The sequence below is a fragment of the Manduca sexta genome, chromosome 28 (assembly GCF_014839805.1).
Source record: "Manduca sexta isolate Smith_Timp_Sample1 chromosome 28, JHU_Msex_v1.0, whole genome shotgun sequence".
Lineage (NCBI taxonomy): Eukaryota > Metazoa > Arthropoda > Insecta > Lepidoptera > Sphingidae > Manduca > Manduca sexta.
In genome coordinates, this window is record NC_051142.1 from 15,052,162 (window position 1) to 15,078,371 (window position 26,210).

A 26,210-nucleotide genomic window follows, 5' to 3' on the forward strand; every position below is an offset into this window, starting at 1 on the left:
TAGATCAAGTGACTGCCCTCACTAGAATCTGTTGCGACTGCCTTAAAAGAAGCCGAAAACCGAACAAAATGGAAAGATCTATTACATAAAACCACGAAGACCTTTCAAGGACACGACCTCCAATATTGAGGAACGCGACTAAGAAGCATCTGTTGTGAGCGGAGTAGGATCCAGCTAGAGTATCTACTGATGAGAGATGATTACACGTCCGCAGTCGTCATTAATATGTCGGCCTGTTTGATACCGGATATACACAGGCTGATACTTACATCGAAGACTGTGGTATAATTCCATGCAACTTAAGTGTTTAGCACAAGTGTTATTGTGTTAGAAACCAAATCGAAAACGCATGGCACTTCTTAAGTGAACGAATCCTTCCTAGCCGAATTTGCTACCACGGCGACCAATCTCAACGTAGATCAACGCAGGAGATATTATAGTGCCCAAGTGTGTGCGCAGTACACAGATGAGTTCTTTGTTCTTTCACTCTCATAGTCCGGTGAGACGGCAATCCGACATGACCTGACAAAGATCACGCGCAGAACCAAAAACTTTAAGTGCTTTCCGAGGTATGGAGGTATCACACCCCCAACTTCCCGACTCTGAGCTGGGAATGAGTAATTTTTAAGATGGATAAACTCAGTCAAAATTGTTATGGCCCGACCCGGATTCGAAACTAGGACCTCAGCGTGGTAATCGTATTCGTATTGTGTATGCACTATAACTACGTCACCATATTAGTCAATTATACAATAACTTAAGTACGCTACTAAAGGATCAATAAAGCGATTACATAACCAATATAACAAGAGCTCTTGAATTCTCAAAGCAATTTTACCCCCTATTTTTATATCTCCTCTATAGAATCACTTCCAAACCTTTAAAAATAATTTGCCAAAAATAGCATTTTTATTAATTCAGCTAAACAGGAATTGGTCACGTATTATCCAAAATAATTCACGCGATTCACGTTCCTAATGCCTTATAAGATTGGTACATTAAAGAATATTTTGAATACCGAGTGGATGAGCTATTTTGTCAGGACGGAAATAGTAGGTATTCAAATATTATAATTGCGATTTATTTTTGAAACTTTATTAGGCTCGACATTTTTGTCTGTACTTCAAATCTATTTCGTTTGGAAACCGAAAAAGACTTATATCTAAATGTTGCATAAATTTACATCTGACACATTCTAATTCTATAAAATAAAATATCAGAAGCCTTATCTAATTCAACCGTTTAATTCCGAACATTGTTATGACTCACTGTTTCCGGAGAAGATGCGCATAAATTAGGCATTGTGTTCTAATCACATACACGTTACATGATTATGTACGTGGTGAAGTGTTTATCAAACAATATGCAGTATCAATCAGCCTGTCGCCATCAACTGCTGAACGTAGGCTTCCCCAAGTGAGCGCCAACCAACAAGGTATTGAGCAGCATCTGAGATGTATGTACCTACCTGGTATAATGAAAGCTATCATTTTATTTTTATTTGTAGGGACAATAAACGGTTACATGTTAAGGAATATTAAAAAGTAATCTTAATCTAAATGTATACAAACATATAACCCACACTATTATCTACATATTGACATAATATAGAATTAAGAATACAATTCTACAATTATGAACAGATGAGCCATTACGAAATCACGAAATCATCTCCGACAACTTGAGAATAACATTTTTTCTTATCATGTATATCCGATATCTTAATATATAATGATTATATATGCTTATAAACAGTAGTATTTCACCAGCACTCGTTGAATTTAAACATCCTTCAGTAACAACTTTAAACATCCATCCGTTACCCGCCGCCTTTTTCAGTATGCAGTACCTACTGTACACTATAATAAAGATAAGGAAAAAACAAAGATTCTAATCCTTTAACGTCTTTCGTTTACACCGAATATAAAAGACATACTTAAAATTAGCAATGACAACGCGCCAAGCACGCTACCATCACACATAAAAAACCTTACTATTATTAAATATAGTGTAGTCACTTTGAAAAGATAACATTGGTTTTGTAGAAGAATATAAAATTCAAAGTTAAGAGCTACAAACATCCCTATTCAACTTGGGAGTACATACAGAGCCCTCGTAAGGAAGGGCCATGAATAAATAAGTGCCACAGTGTGAACCGTTACATTAGATTTTTGTGTCAGACGGACCTCTTAAGGCGCGTAAAACCCAAAATAAAAATGGCGAGTACCTTAACACGTTCATTTTCTCCTTACAACTGCGGCACACGTTTTCCCTTCCAAGAGATAACCGGAAGAAAATTCGGAGACGCCTATCACGGTCCGATTCTTTGTACATTCGTAATAAAAAAGTTCAGAAAAGTGCGTTCCAAATTTAACCGTGTTACCGCGTTCGAAGAGCTACGGTACAGTCGGAGTGTAAGTGCGCTCATAAAAACATCGTCTCGTTTACGACTGGCCGAATAGCCGAAGATTGCCGAAGATGAACGAACGGAAGACCGTGACACATTCCGAGTAGGGTGCAAAGGCTTTTTTCATTCAGATTTCATAACAGTGCATGTGGGCGGGCAAGTAATGAAATTAACATAATGTAATGAAATTTTCCTCTTAATGTTTCACGGTGTGTCGGATGTAAATTTGTAGAAATTAAATTTTGTTCTTATTACAAAAATGCACCTTCATTTACTGTAATGAGTTTTGTTAGTGCTGCATAAACGGTAATGCGCTACTCGGAAAACGTAAGGTGTTTTGGATTCCATTAAAGTTTTCAACAGTGTTTTCTCTTAACTTATATTTGAAACTTCATTTATTTTGGAGAATTTCAAACTTGAAAGGATTTAGAACACTTGCGAAATTATTAAGCAAGCGATACAATTATAAAGTCATACCCAGTCTAAATATGACGACATATTCATAAATCCGTCACACAATAACAGAATTAACTGCAATTTATCGCGCGACATTACGGAGAAACCGTTAACGAGGCCCGTCTCACTGTTGGGAATATTCGTCACAATTCGTCACAGTTCGGCATCAGTCGTGTAAATCGGCACGCGCCATTTTCATCTCTTTTCAGACGAGGCTGCGCGGGCAGGCATGCGCAGTGCAGCCGCCCCGTCAAAACCCGTCAGTGTAGCGGCGCGCCTTGCCGCACCGATATAACCGCGCCCCGCCATTCCGTACACAAGATTTACTCATATTTTTTAAATTTAGAACGTGCCGTCGTCGACCGATGGCGATTTAAATAAAAAAAAAACTTTTCCACCCGACTGTTTCGACAATATTGGTGGCATTCGTGAAAGTGTGTGTTTGTGCATGTGCAATGGAGGTTTAAGTTTATGTGTGTAAAAAATTTGACTCATTAATATTGTTGATTGTACGAGATACCCTAATGGTGAGTGGTGTAATCTTACCAAATTTAATTGTACGATAAATATAAATATTATAATAGGTAAACAAGCATACGCAACGTAGCGTAGTAAGCTAAATGATAAAAAATATTGTTACGTAGTAATTGTTGAACTAAAAGTGAAGTAACTTTGAACTAAGATCTCTTCTGCTATAATCAAGTAGGCAACGATAATGCAATATTGAAACCGTAAAAAATTGAGTTTTATGTAACTTCCTATTTTTTTTTAAGATAGACAATAAACTTTACATGTCATGTGAATATAGTTCCTTTTTATAAAGCTAGCTAGCGTATTATTTTCTATTCAAAGTAACAAAATAATTTTCATAAAATTAGAATTATTTTCGATTAAATTAATAATACCTGAACTTTGTAAATATAAATTTACTAAGGACACTTTAAACATTAACTTTGTTAATCCTAAAGTACTTTTAATATGAATATTTGTTATATGCACGGTCGTATCTTCAATCTTAGCCTATAAGACAGTAGACAATATTAGGTAACTATAGTTATGTTGGAGAGATGAGTAAACTTTACCGATTTTTTAAATTTATTACTTTTTCGAGACATGAACTGTTGTAATGGTTACATTTAGAGTTTAGTTAATTATTAAAGAAGAATAGGGCCGTTTTAGAAAATTCTCATCTTTTTTAATAAGAACATTGAATCGTGTTTGGTATTTTATTGTATTAATTCTAGAGGTTTAAAAATATTTCTTAACTCATTTATAGCAATGAATATAAACTTTAGAATAACTCTAATTGGAAGGTTACATCTCTCCCGTTTTGATCTACCTCAGAGCACGAGAGGGATACGTCTAATAGCGATGATCTAATACGAAACTTAGACGTAAGTATTAAGGTTCAATATAGTTTAATTAAATTAACTATTGGGGAATCGGTGATTATAGTTGCGACGAACACTAAATATGTTTATTAAGTTAGATGATTATTAATTCCTGTATCAAAAAGTATGATAACCTCACACCTTTTCTTTAAAAGGGTAGACAAATAGCCAACTAGTATCATACTTTGCGGAATTTTTATCCATTCCTTAATGAACCACCTGTACTTCACTGGCCTTCAAAAAAATCGACCCTACGATTTGTCGAGTAAAAAAAAATTTTTTTGTTCTTATTTTTATCATACTATCAGACATTACATATGAGACATTATGGCCAGTGTAACTACTGGACATAATAAGATTTAATATCTCATGTCTCAGGATGACGAGCGCAGTGGAATACCAAACAATACTTGTAATTCAAGGTGTTGGATGATATTTCTGCTGTTTATAGCCGGTCGTATCGCTTACCATCAGGCGAACGGCAAGCTCGTCTCGTCATTCAAAGTAATAAATAAAAATCCTATAACTCATTTGATTCAATTTAAAGCTTTCTTAGGGTTTTGATGGTAGAATATATAATTAATGGGAACGTATCCTCGTCTGTTTGTATCGCTTGTGTGTACAAGCGATTCATTTGGTTCAGTTTTGTGTAAAACTGAACCAATTTCGATGAAATTTAATATGGATTATGTTTGGAAACCATGTTAGATATTCTATGCCGGAAACGATTTATACAAATACTAATGATCTCTAACTGTTTATATATACTTGCTGAATGATTTTTTATGTTTACGGGAATGTCATATATTGGATGTATTTTTTGGGTTTTATCCTCTTTGAGTATGTTATAATTTCTACCAACATTTCGGAGACTTTGCAGCCTTCATGCTCACAGACGGGACTCAGAGTTCGGACGCGATAAAATTCGAAAAATTAAAATTGGAATTAATTTCATATTATAAGTAAGTTAAAAAGGCATTTCATGTAATTCAACGTCTGAACAAAAACGGTAGCTTAGGGAACTTGGATATTTCAATTAATCACATCTGAAATAAATGAAGGAGTCAGATATTTTGCTATTTAAATTTAACACTAAAGTATAAAGTTGCAAATATTTTTCTCACCGGGCACATTAAGCTGGAGGAATCTATTGAGTATGAATCTCACAAAATTATAGAATTAATAGGGTATAAGCGCACCGCGTTTTCGCCACGAGCGGAGTTGTGAGGATTTACTAACTTTTGCTCGCGGATTGTTCCATGCTCTGGTCCTATTGGGCATAGCGTGACATTGTAAGCCTTAACCTTCCCCGATAAATGAGATATCTAACGTTAAAATAGTTTTTCAATTCGAACCAGTAGTTCCTAAGATTAGCGCGTTCAAACAAACAAACTCTTCAGCTTTATATAACAGTATAAATATAGATAAAAACGAAGAGTTTGTTTGTGTGTTTGAATGCGCTAATCTCATGATCATCTGAACCAATTTCGAAAAAAGATGATACCTTCCTATCCGAATGTCGGTGACGGCGGTCAATCTTAATGGGCATCAGCCAGATAAGCAAGAGATATTATAGTGTACAAATATGTGGGACCAAATTGATATCGGTCAGTTGTAATGATTTATAGAATTCTACGTGTAGGATTTAACTTCATCAATCAATAATATATCTAAGTCTGTATTTAATTTTAATGTGCAAAACAGGGTTTTAGTGTGAAAACTCTTCGTCAGTCTTGCACTTTCTTGTATGTCCCTGATAAAAATATTCCTAATCAGGACACCACTTCTTGCCAAGTCACAAGCCGAGCTGTAACTGACTGCACCCCATTAGAAGAGAAACGGCTAACCCTTCGTGTTTATGTTCTAAAGAGTAATTCTCTTTAACGCTTCCATAAAACGAGACTAAAACTGGTAAATCCTTAAGTGTAATGTTCTTCGATACTGGTGCCCTAATTCTTATTTAGGTCGCCGTGTGTTTATGCCGCGTTTTAAGACAATGCTTTTGTCATATGTATGGCGCTAGAAGTGATAATGTTTCAGATTTGAAATTCTTATTTGGAAAATGTTAATTTTAAATATTGTAAAAATCTATACATATATAAAACAAAGTCTCGAATAGCTGTCTGTAAGTGATCGATTTTCTTAAAATCTACTCAACAGATGTTTATACGGCTTTTACTTAAAAGTAGTGCAATTCTTGAAGAAGGTTTACGTTAATAGTACATTACGGTTTTATGTAAATTAAGTCAAATATAACGTGTGTTGTGTTCTGGTTGAAAATCTTTGTGACATTGTTTACATGCTAACGAAGCCGCGGGCATAGCTATTAAAGATATGAAATAAAATGTTGTAAACTTTTTTTAAAAGTAAATGACAAGGTCAACTGATGGTTTAAACAGCGTGACTATCTTCCCATCTAAATCATCTCAAAGAACCAGAGTCGCTTACTCATTCGCTAGCCTTTTATGTGGTCTAGGATATGTCGAAAAAAGCAATTTAGTCAATACACATGCAAATAAATATAGGTAATGATTGAACAATGCAAACAATATCATGGTTAAATTAACTGTAGTTTTTCAAATAAGGAAAAATAAAACAAAGCAGTAATAATTATTTTTGTTTTTGTATAGAGGCGAGTTTGTGAAAATATTATCCTTGGAATTTGTAATATTGTGTAAAAAAAAAAATTGTTTGTAATTAACGTATACACTTCTATTTCGCTGAAAGACTTTTATCTAGAGATAGACCAATCATTCAAACAACATTCAATTAACCTTTCATTCCAAGAAATAAAACATTAATATTCCTGGAATGGTGTTACGCGGGCGATTCTGCAAGCAAAAGCTAGCAAGTAAATAAAACTATAGCAGTTGATTGCATAATTTTAAGTTGCCAGTGAAATAAAATGACGTTGCACATTGAAAGAGTTTCTTACCCCGTTTTCTTGGAGCGTTCGTAACAGCATTTAGCGATTTAAAATTCTTGTATAATACAATTTAGTTGAGGATTTTTACTTCGCTTTGAATCTTCGTCCTTCCATTTCGGACTTACACTGAAAGGCTGTCGCTTAAATTCTACGTCAGCAATTTTCGCATTATTAAAATGTTAATAAGTGCTAATTCTCACAAGAAATATGATAAAATTAGGGGAACGTGAAAGTTTTATCCGATTTAAATTATGCCACGTCACTCCATAGGTCGCGAGGTTAATACGTTTGGATTTCCCTTAAAATAATAAAGGGTGACCCATTTTCAAGGACGTGGTGAGTTGTTTACGTAAAGAACATAGTTTCGCATATTGCACCCTAAACTAATATAGGATAACGTTCGTAATTGATTGACGAGCAAGTCGTTTTTTTAACATCACAACTGCGCAAAGGCTAGACAACAAAAACTGTGAATCACGATATTCTGCATGGTAAAATAGACCTTGCGATATCAGATATTAAGCCATAATGTTCAATATTCATACTGATTAGGTTGACCAATGCAATCATATACGTTGTTGTGTGATAACAAATAACATAAATAAACCTTACACAAAATACTACAACTATTTCGATTAACGTCGTCGGGTTCACTACAAAATAAACACTCGTTAATTAAATAGATGCTAAAAATAGGGGTACGGTAATTAAATGATAACATTATGGTTAATTTGTGGGTCTGGTTTGTTCCACTATTACATATAATTTATGAGGTCTTCTTAATTTTTTTAAAACCCCTACAAGGGGGAGAGGCGAAAGTGGGCATAATTAATTATCTGAATTCTGAACTGTTTTAAAAAATCTTTTAGTCATGTATTATGAGATAAAAGTAAGGTGGCTTAAGTTACCTATTGTAAACAAATAGAAAATATTTTTCGATTATCAATAAATACATTGATTGATGATAGAATGATCTCTAAATACAACCATACGGTTGCACATTTACTGCGTTTTTTTTTTCATATCGTGGTTAAATTAGCGAGGCCTAACACTCCCTATCAAGACTCCCATTTCTTAAAAGTCGCTTACAATTTCTCCATCACTTCTTTCTTAAAGTAATTTTTCAATTTTCTTTATTTCCAGCAACTTATATGTTCAGGGGTTATTCACGCATATACTTAGTCTGGCCATAAATACTGTTACACTTAATTATAAAAAAATATTACATTTGAATTTCGAATCTGTCATTTTTATACGATTGTTCATTGTGTTTTCTCATTTTGGCGCCAATACATTGTAAAATATTTTGCGATATTAAAATGGTGTGGGGTGATAAAGAGAACCGAATCGCTGTGATAGCATTACACAAAGTAGGTATGGAGCCAAATGCAATTTTTAAAACTCTCCATACACTTGGTATTAGTAAAATGTTTGTGTACCGGGCTATTAATAGGTACAATGAGACCTCCTCTGTTTGTGACAGAAAAAGATCTGGCCGTCCACGTAGTGTTCGTACGAAAAAGGTGGTCAAAGCAGTAAGGGAAAGAATTCGAAGAAATCCTGTCCGAAAGCAAAAGATTTTATCTCGGGAAATGAAGATAGCACCTAGAACCATGTCGCGTATTTTAAAAGATGACTTAGGACTTGCAACCTATAAGAGACGCACTGGCCATTTCTTAACTGATAATTTAAAGAAGAATAGGGTGGTAAAATCGAAACAACTACTGAAGCGGTACGCAAAGGGAGGTCACAGAAAAATTTTGTTTACGGATGAGAAAATTTTTACAATTGAGCAACATTTTAACAAACAAAATGACCGTATTTATGCTCAAAGCTCTAAGGAAGCTTCCCAATTAGTCGACAGAGTGCAACGTGGACATTATCCGACTTCAGTGATGGTTTGGTGGGGTGTTAGCTATGAAGGAGTGACTGAGCCATATTTTTGTGAAAAAGGTATCAAAACATCGGCACAAGTGTATCAAGATACCATTCTTGAGAAGGTAGTTAAGCCCCTTAACATCACCATGTTCAATAACCAAGTATGGTCCTTCCAGCAAGACTCGGCGCCGGGTCATAAAGCTCGGTCCACGCAGTCTTGGTTGGAATCGAACGTTTCGGACTTCATCAGAGCTGAAGACTGGCCGTCGTCTAGTCCCGATCTTAATCCGCTGGATTATGATTTGTGGTCAGTTTTAGAGAGTACAGCTTGCTCTAAACGCCATGATAATTTGGAGTCCCTAAAACAATCTATACGATTGGCAGTGAAGAATTTTCCCATGGAAAGAGTGCGTGCTTCTATTGATAACTGGCCTCATCGTTTAAAGGACTGTATTGCAGCCAATGGAGACCACTTCGAATAAGCTTTTTATATTTTTAATTGTTTTATATTTATGTATTAAACTGACACACTGTAAAAGTAATAAATGTTATTTGCAGTTAACAATTTTCTTTTTTCTTTATTACAATATTTATGGCAAGACTAGGTATGTTCCGCCACCTTTGTCCCACAATCTACAACAAATAAAAACACAAACCAGCATTGACATCGAAATCGACTCGGTAAATTTCCACCGCAGTGTTTGGAGACACAAATCGAATTTGACGGAGCATCGCTTGTTTACGTTAAAAGGGATACGCCCAAGGTTTGGGCTGTCAGCCTCGTGGGAATACCCGCTGTGTCCCTGATTTGATGATCTTTTACAGTTGTATCAGGAGTATCAGTATATTTTTTGACATTTGTTTTATTTACAAGAGTATTTTGTGTTTTTGTTCTGACAGCAAAGTATGTACTAATTACAGTCCTATGATAGACGCCTGCGCAATTCGAGTGACAGTCGACTTTTACACACACTTTAAGATCTACTTGGCAACGCTTGGATAATATGCCTTTGAATAGCAATTTTTTACTCTGGCTACACTGTCGATCGTTTTGCAACACATAGTACAAATGTATGTTTGCAACAATGATCGCATACCATTTGGCGGTAGAAATAGCCAAAACTATGATACCTTCAAACTCTGGGGTGCAAGGGACTATAGGGACTGTAACAGTTCAACGAACCAAACGATCATGTAATGTATTCTTAATAAATTTCCCTTAGGTGGTGGACGGGTGGCCCAATATCAGATAAATAATGCACAAGAGCCTGGCGTGCTGTATTAGATACACGCGTATGATTTTACCATGGTCTCATTCCTTGGATGGCGAGGGCTTTTCCCAAGAGTCGACTCCTGCGAGGGTTGCGGTTGCATGCACTTGCGCACCCCGCGACTTTCGATATTAGGGAGAGAGAGTCGAATAGCGGAGTTTAATTGGAAGGTTTATACCAGCAAGTCCGGCAGAAAACAGTAAAGGGATTCCATTAAAAAAAATAATAAAAAGAATGGGAATTAATTGCCATCAGATGATCAGTTTTTATTTAGCGTTATCTGCAACACAGTACATTTAACCTATAAACTTGTCAATAGACAGTTTACTAAACGTTTGTAAAGTGGAAGACAAAGTAAACGCCGATTGAAACTTTGGTGAAATGTTTGTGCCTGTAAGAGATACTAGTACTATTGGCCGCGTTTGGCAAAATCTACAGTTGCAACTTGCCGCTAGATGTCGCTGTGATGAACTTTTGATGTTATTCGATACACGTATTCACAAACAATACTATGAGGACGCAAAGTGCTCCCACACGTATAGTGGTAGCAATTTTATAGTTTTCTATGGATTTGTTCAGGTTTTTTGGTTAGTTGTCATCATCACGCAGGGATACAATATGTACCGAGAACATAGTAGTTCACCAAAAAGAAATTTCCAAACATACATCTGTTTTATTTCGACACCCCTCATTACGTATTCTTTGAATAGATACAAGGTTTCCAAGTTAATACAGATAAAAACAAATGGTGAGTAGTAAAAGGTGCGTGTGTTGACTGTAGCTAGGCGGATATTGTGAAAAATATTCCTAGTATAGTAGAAAAAAAAAGCGGCGATAGCCTAGTTGGTTGTGGAACGGTTTGCCGAGACGAATGTCCGCAGGTTCAAATCCCAAGGGCACACACCTCTGATTTTTCTAAAAAAATATGTGTGTATTCTTTGTGAATTATCGCTTGCTCTAACGGTAAAGGAAACATCGTGAGGAAACCTGCATATCTGAGAAGTTCTCTATAGGAATTTCGAGGGTGTGTGAAGTCTACCAATCCGCATTAGGCCAGCGTGGTGGACTAAGGCCTAATCCCTCTCAGTAGTAGAGGAGGCCCGTGCTCAGCAGTGGGCAAGTATATAATACAGGGCTGATATTATTATTATAGTAGATATCAGATTATATTTAGAATTCATGGACACGTGGTTTTAACTAGGCAGGTCATCGTACCTGAGGGTTGGCAAGGGTAAGTATGTTTTTTTATCTATTGGTGTCGCTAAGCAGTACTTTGACGGAAATTTTAGCGAATGTAATTAAGGCTTTGTTACAAAGCAAGATTTCTGGAGGCACAATAATTATACTCATTCCGATTTTTATTCACTTTACTAAGGTCTCAGCGAGGAACGTAATGCATAGCCAATATTTAATAATGTATTGGGTGGACTTTGTTTACATATCATTAGGTATGCGACTTGCTCATTTCTAGTGTTTAAAAGGCAGTAGATTGTCATACAATAAACAACCTGCGTGCTTCAGCAAAGGATTTTCTGCTTAGACGCCTGTTATGCTAGATAATATGGTGTTGAGGACTGTAACTAGTTCGAACTGAAGCGAACGCATGACGAGTTTGACGTCACAGCAAGTCGATTCTCTGTTATGCTTTATGTATTAGAGCTAGAATAGTGGAAAACCGATATTCAACTCTATATCTCCAAAGGGGTAGACAGATAGAAATAAGTGATGTGGGTGTTTTTTTTTTTTGTGTTTTTGTAATCTTAGATTTGAAGGTAGTAGCCATTCTAAAATACATATTTACCAAAAAGTTTGTTTACCAACAAAAAGTTTGTTGGTAATATGAATATTATATTAAAAGTAACAAATCATTTCTTCTGGAGAACAGTGGTCTATCGAGAACAGTAATAATTGTAACTTAAAAATAGTGTTATTGTTAAATGTTAATACAAATAAAAATAAAAGTCTTAATTCTTTTTGGGTGATATAGGACAATTAAGATCAGAGAGATCAATTATTCATTTGCCCGTGACTATAAAACAGAACTAGCTCGACGCGTGACGGAGTATGATTTTTAATTTTATTTAATAAGTATGCTAATTATAACTATATGAGTGTAAATAAATTTTCATTCATAAAATGCAATACCAAAACTGTAACTTCGTGTCGGTTTTCTCTGACATGCTGTCACCTCGGTCATGTTGGCACATTAAAGTTTCGCCCAAAAAAATATTTTACAACAGTTTTAATAATAATTATAAACGGTGACTATCGTATAAATTTTGAAGCAATGTACCCACGCCCTTATATTTTATTAATATTATATATTCGAAATGCTTTTAAATATTTAGAAGTTTTTGCTAAAATTAGAACGTTAAAATTTAAGTGTGATAAAATTAATAGCAAATTTGAATATTAAATTAAGCCATCTATCAATGTCAGTTCGCCAGAATATTTTGTTGCAGAATTGTAGAAAACTTCTTAGTAATTTTTGCGGCCACAAAGTTTATCATTTTAATAAAATTCCAATGTCATACGCTGTATTTTTGCATCATTTCACGTTTTTAAATTCGTCAATAGTGAAATATGAGTCCAAGGGTTCGATAAATAAAGGTGGACAGTCTTAATTACTTATAAACTTGGCTTGTATTAAGAGGTGGTTAAGAATTGCTTAAATAGCTGTCAAAAACATCACCAGTTTCCTAGTTTAAACCTTATTAAGAAGCAAGATGGCGGGTTTTGACTTACAGCTGATCGAGTAAAATTGTGTTTTAACTAAGCATAGCTTTGCGAAATTTTTATAAGTAAGAATGATTATGTAGAATAATTATAAGGATAAAAATATTGTTTTTAGGGTATTCATGACACCTTTTGCTATAAAACATTGAGCGTTTGACAGAGCGAGGCAGTTGACAGTTGTATAAGTCGGTTGGTTGGTGAAATATTGATGATAGAATTTCTGTAGTCCGTGATATTTCTTTTTATTTTAATTAAAATCATTTACTTCCTAACAATATTATATGTTCTGCATAACAAACTTAAAAACCCGCAAAGAAATCACCAAAAACGCGTCAAAACGAATTTTAAATGTATTTATTTAAATGTCCGCATGATTTATAGCGGGCTATTGTTGGCAACCCCTAGACAGTCCATTAGAAGCGACGACGATAAGTGCTCGCTGTGGGAAACTAGATACAGATGGAGTGTTATGGCCATCATCCAATGCATTCACGCTTTAAAATCGCTTTAGTCCGCGACTAAGAACAACTTATCTGTGACGGAGCAATCGTTTTACATTTACAGGAATCCCTTTATTTATAAATTGTGCCAAAAACTCCTTTAGAAATTGACTCCTTTTTCATGGTATTTCTTGATTTGTATTTACTAGATATTCTTATAATATATAATGTATTTGATTTAATACGAATAGTGTTACTGTTTGTTGTTGCAAGAATAATAAATAAATATCAAAACTTGCATCGAAATCGGTACAGGTTTTGGGAAATACGCGAAATAATTGTCTAGCATTTTATGATAATTAGTATTATTTATAAACAGCAGACAGTTCGCATATAACAACATATCGAGTAACCATATTATAATCATTCCTAAAACGCCACAAAACTGTTACTCACCAGCTTATGCGTATTTTCAAATTCTAACCTAACTTTGTATTTTCCATTTGCCTTGTGCACTTTACAAACAGCCTCGTTTCTATATTCATACTTATTGTGAAACGAGGTATATAAAACGCAAAGATTGATAGACTTATATTGACTGCTGACTTATTTATTTTGCGTAAAAAGGAACTAGAAAACACATTTCTACCAGATACAAACAGTAGGTAATTACTTACAGACCTTGTAGTATAAACATCCCGCCGCTCAGACTGGCGGATAGTACGAGAGAATAAAACGAATACACATACATACATCACGCCTCTGTAGGCAGAGGTGCAAACAGGAATCCTACTTTCCGCCATAGGTTTAGACAATGTATGATTAGTAATTGTGTAGGTTTTTTATGGTTTTGTAAGTCACATGCGAAATTATTAACACATAAAACACACACGCCTATATCATGCCTATATCCCCAAAGGAGTGAGGCTGAGGTGCAGCCAAGGCACCCACTTTCCACCATGAGTTGAGACAATGTGTGATTGGTGACTGTGGAATTTTTTTTAAGATTTTCAGAAACTGAGAGTCTCATAAAAAAATTCCAGTGTCATTTTTATTCTGTGTATTGCTCAACAAGTAGTGAGCATCTGCTCAGACTTATGGTAACTTGTTCCAGGAAGTCACGTACCGATGTGAATCCGTATATTTGTATTCGCTCGGATAGTGACCACCGTATCTAAAATCAAATGGCGGTGTAAAATCCGCCATAGTAGCACGTAAGTGTGTCGTATCCAAGCCTGTCTGTGTATAGGGTATATCCTGTTTCGAACCTAGTGACATAATTGTGTGGACGGTCGAGGATCTCTCGTCAATTGATACTATAACTGAGCCTTACTTCATCGACAATCTGATGCAGTAAAGCCACTTTGCCGAGCTTCGAGAAACCTATCATCTCTTTGGTCAGCATAATACTCGGTATTATGTAACGTCAGATTCAGCTCACCATTATCTGTGTTAAAACAAAAGGCAACGCAAAAACAATCATAACAAGTTGTCGTTTTTAAACAAAATGAGGTTAAAATCAAAAAGAATCACATCCTAACAAATAAACTTGTGTTGAGTTGAAAAGAAAATCTCTACAATAGAAAGACGCTACATTTGCACCAGATACAACCGTGCCCTGTAATTGCTAACAGACCGTGCGCGCAACCGGAGCTCCGGTAAATAGACTGTAAAGGGAAATGTTTTGAAATCATCGGGAATTATTAATAGATTCTAGATTAGTGTTTACGAACATATAAGTGATCAGTTGAAAGGCGTTCGGGAAAACTATGCTATATCGGGAAATGCGTATATTCCTTCCACGGACAGATGTAAAAACAAACCCAATCGGTTTTGTAGCAATTTCGTTCCCACGTTCGGATAAGACCGAGTCGAAAGAGCCAATAGGGACAAAGCATATTGGCTAAAAACCAGTCGTAAAAAAAATAAGCACAGATAAATTTCATTATATTTTAGGTGCAGAATGATGGAGAAGCTGGTAGATAATGTGTTTACAATTCTGATTATGTTTTGTATATATCTTAATATATTCACATCACCTGTTCCATAGTGATTTATTTGCTTGCGATAAGCAAGCTGGACTGTGATGGATTGAAAGAACATTATGTAAATTCAAATAGTTTCGCGAACGCTATTTTAAGCACATTCGACGAATAAATATAGAACAGAAGCTTAATGAATTACTTTAAAAAATAATTTAAATCTACTTAGACTTAAGGAAAAATGTGAAAATGTTATGAGAATAGGTAGGCAGAACCTTATTTTCATTTGATTATTTGATTCACACACATGTTAAACACAATATACAAAATAATTTAATTAACATTGTACTTTTGGATTTTGTGTAATTATTATTCTTTTGTTTTGTATTTATATTTGTATTACTTGATATATTAACTGTTGTTTAAGAAGTGCGAAGCCTCCTAACACAGATATTGCCATATTTAAAAGGAGTGTTCCATTAATGACAAATTGAACTTAAGATAATGTAAATAAAGAATATTTTATTTTATTTATTTTTGTCGGCTAACAATGTTGCACAATGGAATATGTCAAACATCTAGAGTTGTACCCGTCAATTTGTGAAACGGCCGTTAATTTTTTTAAATGGCCTTCCTTTTTTTAGCCTGGCAAGGGACGGGTTATACAAACACCAGAGTTTTGTGTGAGCGCTTTAGGCGCTTGCAACCCTTTCAAAACGGCTGAACATATAATTTCGATGCCGATATTGTTATTATGTAGCACGAAATTATTATAAACAGTATTAAGTATCTATATATGTAAAAATTAATCCCTATTTCCCTTGGTCACGCCATCACGCGTGAACGGCTGGACCAATTACACACAAATTTTTTTTTGTTGTGTTTGTTATTGTCAGGAGAGGGTTCTTATGAAAGAAAAAAATTAAGGAAGTTGAGCGGAACGTTAAAAAATTTAAGAAAAGTTAATTTCAGCGATTGACAATATGCGCTGCAAATTCATAGTTGACAGGACATTGTCTGTCGGGTCGACTAGTAAACAATAAAAAATTAAGAACTATGACGAAGAATTTTATAATGCAAACAATATACCAAGTAGTTATAGACACAGCTTCCATAATTACCATTATGACGCAGCATTAACAATTCACAATCCACGTCAAGTCAATATTTTTGTAATTGATTCATCAGTAGAAGAGGCGAGACCCTCCCGACGATAATGACGCTGAATTAATGGTTTCCACTCCTTGTAATTCATTTTAAGAATAAAAAGTCACGAGACGCCATTCAACCGCGTCAGTCCTAGTTTTAAATAGGCAATTATGTAGAGAGCTTGCAAAATAAGAGATCTTTTTTCTGATTTCGCGAAAAGTGCACGCTTTTCAAATGGTAGGATTTCGTCGTTCCGATTGATGAGTGGGTTTTTTATGAAGCTGGTGCTATTGGCATTATATAATGCCAATAATAATAATATGTGATAAATATATTATGGTTACAGACAGACAAACACATAACGCCTTTATCTACACAGGGGTAGGCAGAGGTACAGTTAGTGCACTTACTTTTCGTCAAGTGTTATGCCCCTTTGAAGTGACCCTCAAGCCTATCGCCATATCAGGCACAAATTTCAAGCTAGTACTGAGCAGAAAAACTCAATATCACTGTCCAACCCGGGTTTCGAACCCGGGACTTTAGCGAGCGATGTTGTACCCCGCACGCAATATAACTACGCTACCTAGGCATTATGTGTTAAGTGACATTTTAGTTCTAATTTCTTTTACAATAATAGCTATTAAATTGTAGGTTTCCGAATCGATCGACTCATTGTAGGTAAAGAAGAAAGTAAGAAAAAAATGTATTGGTCACGGACACAACAAAGATACAGAAATATTAGAATAACGAAAAGAAAATAAAGCTCACTTTAAAATTATAAACATAATAAAACAAAATCATTTTATATAAGTAGGTAGTATACAATGTGATGCTGCATGCCGTGGCGGTGACGGGTGCGAAGGTAGCCGCTCAACCTATTGCTTCGCTGCGATGTGGTAGTAGGTAGGTAGGTTATGGTGGTAGGTACCTATCTAGTTAGTGGTGGTAGGTAGGTGCCATCGCTTTGCCTTAGGGGGAGTATTTTTATTTCAGTTCAAAAGGAATCAGATGTTTAATTAGAGGACGCCCGGCCAATAGGCCTTTATGAATCTTTAACAATGATGTCTCAACGTGACAAACGCAGTGAGGGACCACGCAACGCTTTGTGATTTCATGCTTTGGTAGATTTACAGTTTACGAAACCTACGTAGTGCTTATACTATTTCACATGAAAATTAAAATGATGCACGATGCCAGCACCATCTATTTAAAATTTCCATTACCTATTATGTGAGCAAACTACCGGGATAAAAAGTAGCCTATGTTAAATTTAATTGCTTATAAATCCGTTTAGCTGTTGCAGCATTTACTTCTAACAAACGTCCAAACGTTTTCACAAACTTTCGCATTTATAATATTAGTGATTTGGAAACCTACCCCGACTTGTAAGATTAAAAATTTATAGGTAGATGAGTTCTGGTGATCCCATTGCTAACAAACTTCAAAGGTTCACCTGCTGAACTAATATGAAAATTACTAAAAAAATCATTAATCCAGGCCATTGGTATCCATAAAAAACATTCATACACCCATTGACATGGAGATCGTGACTCGGCAAACGTAGTGTAGGACGTCCTCCAGCTAGGTGGAGTGACGACCTGCGAGAGGTCGCTGGTAAGAAGTGGAAGCTACAGGCCGAAGACAGGGTATAATGGCGCATATTGGAGGAGGCCTATGTCCAGCAGTGGACAAAGATATAGGCTGATGATGATGATGATGATGACAATGATACAGTCATTTAAAAAAAAAAGCTTATATGTATGTTCTATATAATGTATTCTAAATACACAGTATATCAGGCAATTGCAAAAGAAACATCAACGCTATCTAGCGAATGTAATGACGAAACTTGATACTAAGGTAGTCGTCATGAAAACCTTAGTGGGCGAATTCAATTAAAAATATAATGAAGCCCTCAGGTGCCTTTGAATGTAGAGGCTGGATAATTATAAGTATTATAGTAACGTCTCAAATGAATTCATGATGAGGTCTCATTTTGAATTTCATTTTGTAATTCTAGTCCTACTTTCATAACCTTCAGGTTTTAGTTAACTAAATGGAACATGATAACAAAATTAAAAGTTCTTAGTATTTGAAACATTAGGCGAGAACAAAGACTGTAGGATTATGGAAATTTTGACGACTACCCACGTACTGTTTTGACATAAAATATGTTCACACTGCTCATTACCTAACCCTTTACTTTATGTTTAGTTCCATCTGATATTGTGGGTTCATGGAATATCGCGTATTATCAGAATTAGGATTATGGAATTGGCATAAGATGATTTCACACTGCTCATTACCTAATCCTTTGCTTTATGTTAACTCCCTCTGATATTGTGGGTTCATGGAATATCGCGTATTATCAGAATTAGGATTATGGAATTGGCGTAAGATGATTTCACACTGCTCATTACCTAATCCTTTGTTTCAAGTTTACTTCCCTCTGATATTGTGGTTTCATGGAATATCGCTTATTATCAGGATAGATAACGCACGTGCTTGTTAACCTGTTTTATAAAAATACTAAACCAAAAAATAATAAAATTATCATTTTTCCTCTTTGTCGTAACAAATAAATTTGTTTCATGGTAATTTCTAAAGATTTATTTTTAACTCGGTAGCCTCTGTTTCTTTAATTATATAAAAAAAAACTTCAATAATTAAATAGAATACCAGATTATATTCACAATATTGTCTATATTTCATAACTAAAGACGCATTTAAAAAAAAACACATTGCGCCTTTATACCTGAAGGAGTAGGCAGAAATGCAACTAAGGCACTTTTCGCCATGTTTTCCGTCCCATGATGTGATAGGGGGCGAATATTGGAGAGTAAATACTCTGTATTAATAAACGTTTCCTCTTTCCACTATTCTTAAATAACAGAATAAATATATTCTTGTGTATGTGGATTATCTATTATAATTTATCTCTTTGTGTTGGACCTCATGTTTACTCTTATTGTGTGTAACATAAAATTATTTAATACACCTGTATCGGGAACAGAGATCCTATTCGCATATCGGACAAAAATTCTATCACTAATACGAAACTACATTAGTTCTGAATGCTATAAGCTCCTTTTTATTCAGGAAAAACCTTTTTCTTGCAGTCGTAGCCGTGGATAAGAACTAAAATACAAAATATATTCCAAAGATCTGCTATTTCTAAAGTTCAGGTACGACGTTTAACATGTTTATTTACTAACACAAACACATTTGATCCAAACACCGAACAACGAAACTACCATAAAGAATCAGATGAATCGCAACAATACAATTCATACACGGCAAGCATAACCTAACCTCATTGATCTCAGATAAAGCCCGCACACAATGATACCATTGTGTCAATCGAGTGAATAATTCCATTGTTACACCCTTATTCAATTAATCTGGGGTTCTACCGGTGTAGATGTTTTGTTTTCTCGTTATATTTGCTTCTTTGTAGGATTTAGTTTACGAAGGTCTTGTTTTGGAGTTGTACGACTGAATTTAAAGAGGTCTTCTGCCTAAGAATTACTGTTTCTTAAACCATATGACAGTTGAAAAGCAACCACATAATGCCTATTTATTATATTACGTTTTGATATTATAATTCTCATTGTTTTCTTCATGGTGACGAGGATGGGGGGGGGGGGGGGGGGGTGATGTTCGAGATGTTAACGTTACAATATATAACAAAATTTTGTATAATTGTAAAAAGTAATAGTGCTTATATTACAATCATAAGATGCTTACATATAAGGTACAAATTTGTAGCAGCCTGGAAAGATAGTATGTTACCATTATAAAAAAGGAACATTATGTATTGTATTAGTACCTAATTTTATTCCACTATGAAATACTAAAATTATATCTATTTTATTCTTATTGAATTATTTACTTTACTATCATAACAATTGTGATGTTTTATATAATAAAACTCCTCGTAATGTCAACTATAATTTTACCAACCCATCATCTTATTCAAGCATGTTTCTTCTAATTACTGACAGCGATCCCTCAAACCCTACTTCATTATGATTAACAAGGCTTATCTTATAAGATTTTTCCATTATGTCCGTATATTTATATATTTTCGCGGCTTCTATTTCTCTCTCACAATTATATCTCATAGACCACTAGTCGAGTTTTCTCTGCCCTTAGGGGTATCAAACCCGCCTTAAGATAGAACGTTTTTGGGGGTCAAAATATTAGCTTCGCTTTAATTAATTATATGAGTCTTATTGCGAATAAGTATAATACAATCATTGATTACAGAATCATGAATAAAGTTTGCCTGTTATGCTATATCAAATGTCATAGTTTTATTTATATTCAAATCGGATCATAATTATGTTTTTATGGTACATATTGCTGGTAGAAAAAGCCTTAGTAATTAATTTGCCTTTTTTCTTGGCCAATTGGCGCAAACGAAGAGAAAAAATATTATTTGTGGGTCATAGTTGTATTAAGAATTGAACCTGTGTACTTTCGTTCCAGTCTATCCTGTTACATGTTGTGAGTCGAATGCCACGAAGGTTTTTTACCTTGGTATACAAAAACACGTCTAATATTCCGATTGCTTTATATCGCTTATAGCAGTTGATTTGGATCAAGAATGCTTTTATTCAAATTGTTGCTTAATCTGCATTCCGTAGCCATGAAGTAAATAGTCAATCCTTCTGATCTACTGGAGCAAATAAATTTATATTTACTATAAAACGGACTTGTTTAAATTTAATAACCTAAATGTCTTCACCGCAAACATCTTACTTAAATGACAAAGTGTAAATCCAAATCAAGTAAGTCGTTCAATCGTTTAATCTTGGCGAAATTTTAATTGATTCCTTAAATAAACTCAATCCGAGGAAGCAATATTTCCGCGAGCTGTTCCGCAAACTCACTTCCCATTTGGTATTTCCAAAGCCCATCTCCGGGACATCAATGGAGACATCAATAAAGGTAAACAATTTATATGACAATAGAAATAACTTCCAGGCGCTGTGTCCACATAATAGAAATGTGTTTGTATTGACTCTCAATACTTAGAGGAATTGAAGGGACATAATGTTTATAGCATTCTTGGATTGGATGTTTGTATTTCAGACATACGTACTTGATTTTAGTACAGGTGTATTGTATTGGTGTTGTATAACAACAAACTGCTAATACTAACACGAAGGTATGCAGAGGCGCAACCAGGGTACCCAATTTTTGCCAAGTGTGTTCCGTGCCATGGTAGGGGGCGAGCGTATTGTCAAATCGGGCACAAATTTCAGACTCCAGGTTGATACTGAGCCGAAAAACCCAAATAGTACCGAGAATATTTTATACTTTCTAGTATATAATATAGCGAGCAACTTTATCCGTAGTAAAAACCCACAACAAGCTTGTATAATTTTGTTTGGATATCAGTCAGATAACATGACTTGACTACCGAGAATTCATAATACACTGCGTCAGATTTGTTGCTATTTTCTAGGAAAATATAGGTACAGAGGCATAGTTCGAGAATACTATCTGAACTTGCCCAAGGAACTGTTCCACCTTGAAGAATATTTTAAGGGACAGTTGACCCAGTGTAAGGAAACATAGTAAGATATTAATTAGCCGTTTAAAGTAATTGGCATTTAAGGCTATTACGATAAAAATATTTTTATGAAGATATTTATGACACCTTTTGCTATAAACACATTGAGCTATTGACAGACCGAGGCGATGTCATTGACAAGTCGTATATGTCGATTAGTAAAATATTAGTGAAAATATTTCTGTAGCCAGTGATAATTATTTTTATTTTCATCAAAATCACTTCAGTTCCTAACACTATTATTTATAAGATTTCCTGGCGATTACCAGTGGGTAAGCGACCAGTAAAAGTAATTCGAGTCTTATAAATATTTATTTACCGCTAGCACACTTTAATCCTCAAACTTCCAAGACTAAGCCTTCACTGAAGGATGTAGTCCAGCGGTAGACGTCAAGCCCGCTCATAAGCTTATGAGTGGCTTAAAAATTGAGTCCACTTTCAACGCGTAAGGCGGCAAAGCTGTTTAATGGAAGGGCGAGTTAGTTTATCGTCTAGTCGGATTCATGTTTCCGAAGTTGCACGGCTGACACTTTACTTCTCTACAGATACATACTAGAACAAATTCCTTGTGTTAAGAGCAGATAACAAAAATGTGTTTGTTTTTCTTCTTTAACTACAATTAAATGTAGTAACGGCTTGTTTAATAACTTCTGAGTAAATGCTACTTGTCGCATAAATGTATAAGCCAACTAATTACAAAAGTCACACTCTAATTTATGCTCCCAAATAAATGGTTATAAAATGAGGACTATCTTATAAAGTTTAATACGATAACTGTAATATAAAATGTATCTGAAACTTGTAAAATAGGCACATAAATTTGCAACTACCTTATTGTGTGGATTACTAGTTTATTAACATGTACTGTTCTTATTGGTTATTATTTACTTCATGTCTAAAATCATCTCAGCCACAGGAAGTCCACTGCTGAACAGAGGCCTCACCCAAGGATCTCCACGTCGACCTGTTGGAAGCGGCCTGCGTCGAACGACTTCCTACCACCTTAGCCAGGTCGTCCGTCCACCTTGTAGGCGGGCGTCCGACATTTCTCTTGCATGTACGTGGCCTCCACTCTAGAACCTTTCGACCCCAACGGCCATCGGTTCTTCGAGCTATATGCCCAGCCCACTGCCACTTCAACTTGCTAATCCTATATCATGTCTATATCATGTTATCTATATCATGTTATCCTATATCATGTTATATATCATGTCTAAAACTAAATCATATTCTGTTCAATTCTCTTCAATAAATCTGTTTTCACAGTATAGACAGGTCGGGTCGACCGGAGTAAGAACTGGATCAAAGAAAACATCGATAGCTATGCTATTAATGAAATTGCCTTATCCCAAAGAAACTAAGCCAATAGGGAAAGAATTTGGTTCAGTTTCAGTAGCTACTTGGATTTCTTTAAACCCTATCTAAAGTTATTCTATTAGAAATATAAATAGAAATAGTTTATTGAAAAAATAGACCTCCAGAGACTTAATCTTACTTAAAATAAATTTAAGTACAATTTAGCCGTTCAGTTATAATACAATTCATTCAATTGACAGAATAATTAGGTGCAATTTAATCACGAGACGAGCTTGCTGCTCGCATGATGGTAAGCGATAAAACCGCCCATAAACAGAAGCAACACCATACAGAACTATCTACGTTGTGTGATTTTTTGGTTTTCAATCTTGTGAAGATATGGTGTAGTTCTAAGTTCTATACTTAGGAACGATTTGTAATGTGGATTATTTAGAAACCTTTGAAATGTATGTAATTAACCTTTGAGTCCAACACAGCAGTAGCTTGTCTATCATATCAAAGGACAAAATAAGCCTAAGAATCGTAAATACTTACGTCTTTACTTCAGCTTAACAACCATGAGCTAAATTTATAATTATATTCTAGTGTTCTAAATTCAATTCTTGGAAAACTTCTAATTAATCCCAACGGGCGATAAGTCATCCGATCCGTATTTGATAAAGTCTGTAACCGAGCACGATAAAATTGCTTTCACGATAAATTTGTTACGACTATAGTTGGAGATGCCATAAACGGAACTTTTTTGTTTATAGCCAATGTTTATTGTACTGTTAAATTGTTCGTCCTTTGTTTCGTGTCTTTTATTAAGAGTATCACGCTATGTTTGTCTAGCGTAGACAGAAGCTACAACTGCTTATTGATTTTATTTTCTTGCACAGTAAGTTCTGTTATGAAGTATTTGGTATTGATTCCTATAGGAACATTGTTTTTTATACAAGCGCTCCTGACATGTATCTACCTACGATAATTTTGACAGCTGCACGAATGTTTTAATTTCTCGTATACTGAGAGGAGGAGTTGAAAATAATTAATAGTTTTTGTGTTAGTAATGCTTAATTTTTGTGGCAAGCAGAGTACACTATGAGGTTACCTATAGTTCCGGAGAGGCTTCACCTTGAAGTACGAGCTGTTGTTTGTTATTCCACTCCACTCACCATCCTGAGACATAAGACGTTAAGCCTTATTATGTCCAGTAGTTACATTGGCTATATAATTATATCATAACAAAATTTTAGAATATGAATTCCCAACACATCTTTATTGTTGAATTTGATCGCGCGCGTCCTATTATTCAAAGTACAGCAACGTGTTCAAGTAGATTCCATTGTGTTTGAAACTGTATTGAGTGGCAATTATCGGGTACTTACGTGTCACGTTCCCTCGTGTAATTTTTTATAATATTTTGTTTTATTAAAATATGTATAATGAAGCTGCTCTCAGCCGTCTGAGTGACTCCAGGGCTGAATATTGGTTGTCACCAACCAACAACCTGATTTCACTTCATCATTATCTACCTTAATATCGTTAATGTATTCTGAATTCTAAAGCGGCGATAGCCTAGTTGGTTGTGGAACGGACTGCCGAGACGATTGTCCACAGGTTCAAATCCTAAGGGCACACACCTCTGACTTTTCTAAAAAAATATGTGGGTATTCTTTGTGAATTATCGCTTGCTTTAACGGTGAAGGAAAACATCGTGAGGAAACCTGCATACCTGAGAAATTCTCTGTAGGAATTTTCGAGGGTGTGTGAAGTCTAACAATCCGCACTAGGCCAGCGTGGTGGACGAAGGCCTAATCCCTCTCAGTAGTAGAGGAGGCCCGTGCCCAACAGTGGGACAGTATATAATACAGGCATGATATTATTATTAATATATATTTTGAATTGCAATGTTCACCATGAGGCACTGAGTTAATATTGAAGGTAGAAATAGACCGTGCGGTGATCTGGCTAGTCTTACTAGCAATCGCATAGCAGAAATCTCTCATTCAATTAACCGGTCAACTGCTATTAGTTTGAAATATTTAATTTCTTTCAAAAAATCGACTTTATGAACAGTAAAATGAATAGCTTTTGTTCTGAATTTTATACGCTCGGCGATATTGAAGCTTGAAAAATATTCTTATTCATTCCTCTGGCATTATTATTGGCATCAGATGACCCATATTCTTCTCATTTGTTATTGAGCTATAAAAAAAGACTTTTTACTTTCTTTTTTACTTTCATCTACTGTCTGTCTTACCCAGTAAGGAAAAAATCATGTTACCCTACATTAATAATTATAGGTATAAAAGGAAAATGCTATAGGGTCATAAATTCCAAGCTAGCCTGAGGTAACGACCCATGGCACGTCATGATTTATACGAAGGCCATTGAGAGGGTTACTGTGTTTACTGGAATTTGGAGATCGGATAAGTTTTTGTCTCGAAACCTCGGCATCTGGATACTTAATATGTGTACGGCGTTCAAAATTTATGCGATTTCTTGACTTCTAATTAATTTTATGAGAATGGCTAATTCCAGCAGTCGTTTTTAGAGATAAACAAACACGTGCATTATCTGATGGTGTGTTTACAAGGGTTATTATGGCATAAGGCGGCGCAGCAAAAAAGTAGGTCAACGCGCACTCTACCTACCAATAGAATCATAGATGACTTGCCGACCTTAAACTAAAAG

General features: G+C 35.2%; 1 protein-coding gene across 1 annotated transcript in view; it reads left to right on the forward strand.

Annotated features, from left to right (window-relative positions):
* Positions 1-3,115: 3,115 nt before the first annotated feature.
* Positions 3,116-26,210, forward strand: part of LOC115455608 (neuroligin-4, Y-linked) — a 101,060-nt gene continuing 77,965 nt past the window's right edge. The window contains exon 1 of the mRNA XM_030184234.2: positions 3,116-3,390. The gene's annotated coding sequence lies outside the window, so the exon portion shown is untranslated. The remainder of the gene's footprint in view (positions 3,391-26,210) is intronic.